Source organism: Pogonomyrmex barbatus, unplaced genomic scaffold (genome assembly GCF_055798465.1).
Source record: "Pogonomyrmex barbatus isolate J1 unplaced genomic scaffold, ASM5579846v1 scaffold85, whole genome shotgun sequence".
Taxonomy (NCBI): Eukaryota; Metazoa; Arthropoda; class Insecta; order Hymenoptera; family Formicidae; genus Pogonomyrmex; species Pogonomyrmex barbatus.
The window spans coordinates 12501-13253 of record NW_028297188.1 but is presented as its reverse complement, the minus strand read 5'-3'; the positions used below and the strand labels follow the sequence as shown (position 1 = coordinate 13253).

Sequence of the window (753 nt, the reverse complement as noted above, 5' to 3'; positions counted from 1 at the left end):
GCCGCTTCTCGAGGGCACCGCGCCAGAACCACTGGCGCCGGGAGCCCGATGGTTTTTCAATGATTTCCGCCCCGGCCCATCGCCTCTCGCGCTATGGGACGCTTCTCGTTTCCGCCGGGATGCCGGACGGGTCTCTCGCGGCCCGTCGCCGGTGTCCCGATCGTGCCGTAGCCCCCGTAAACGGGGCGGCGGTCCGCGCGTGCTCGGACGCGCGGCCAGGCTGATCGAAGGGCCATCACGCTCGCGCCCCGGAGGAACGGAGAGAGAACTCTGTCCCCGGTGGGCAGCGAGCGTAGATATACAAAACACGTTGGGACTGTATACCTTCGAGTCGCGTTCTCCATGGAGACGCGGCGAGAGAAAGGAAAATGCGATTACCCTGAACGGTGGATCACTTGGCTCGTGGGTCGATGAAGAACGCAGCTAATTGCGCGTCAACTTGTGAACTGCAGGACACATGAACATCGACATTTCGAACGCACATTGCGGTCCACGGATACAATTCCCGGACCACGCCTGGCTGAGGGTCGTTTTAGTACCCAGAGACTGCTTGCGCCCGCGTTCGCGCGCTTCGCCTCGCGTCGCCGACGACGGCGACCGGGCGACGGCAGCGCGCACCGGCGTACGAGCGATCGTTGGACGTTCGCCCCGTGCCGCGCGAAAGCCAGCGGTGAGAGGAGAGACAGCAGCGGGAAGCCCTTGCGCGCCACGCGTAAGGCCGCCAGTCCCGCCGGGCTCTTCCGCCGCGCGCAC

General features: G+C 65.5%; 1 non-coding gene across 1 annotated transcript; it reads left to right on the top strand.

The window, feature by feature from the left end:
* Positions 1–375: 375 nt before the first annotated feature.
* On the top strand, positions 376–530 carry LOC148934676 (5.8S ribosomal RNA). The gene has a single exon (XR_016141200.1). It is a non-coding gene; the product is annotated as a 5.8S ribosomal RNA (ribosomal RNA).
* Positions 531–753: the final 223 nt, after the last annotated feature.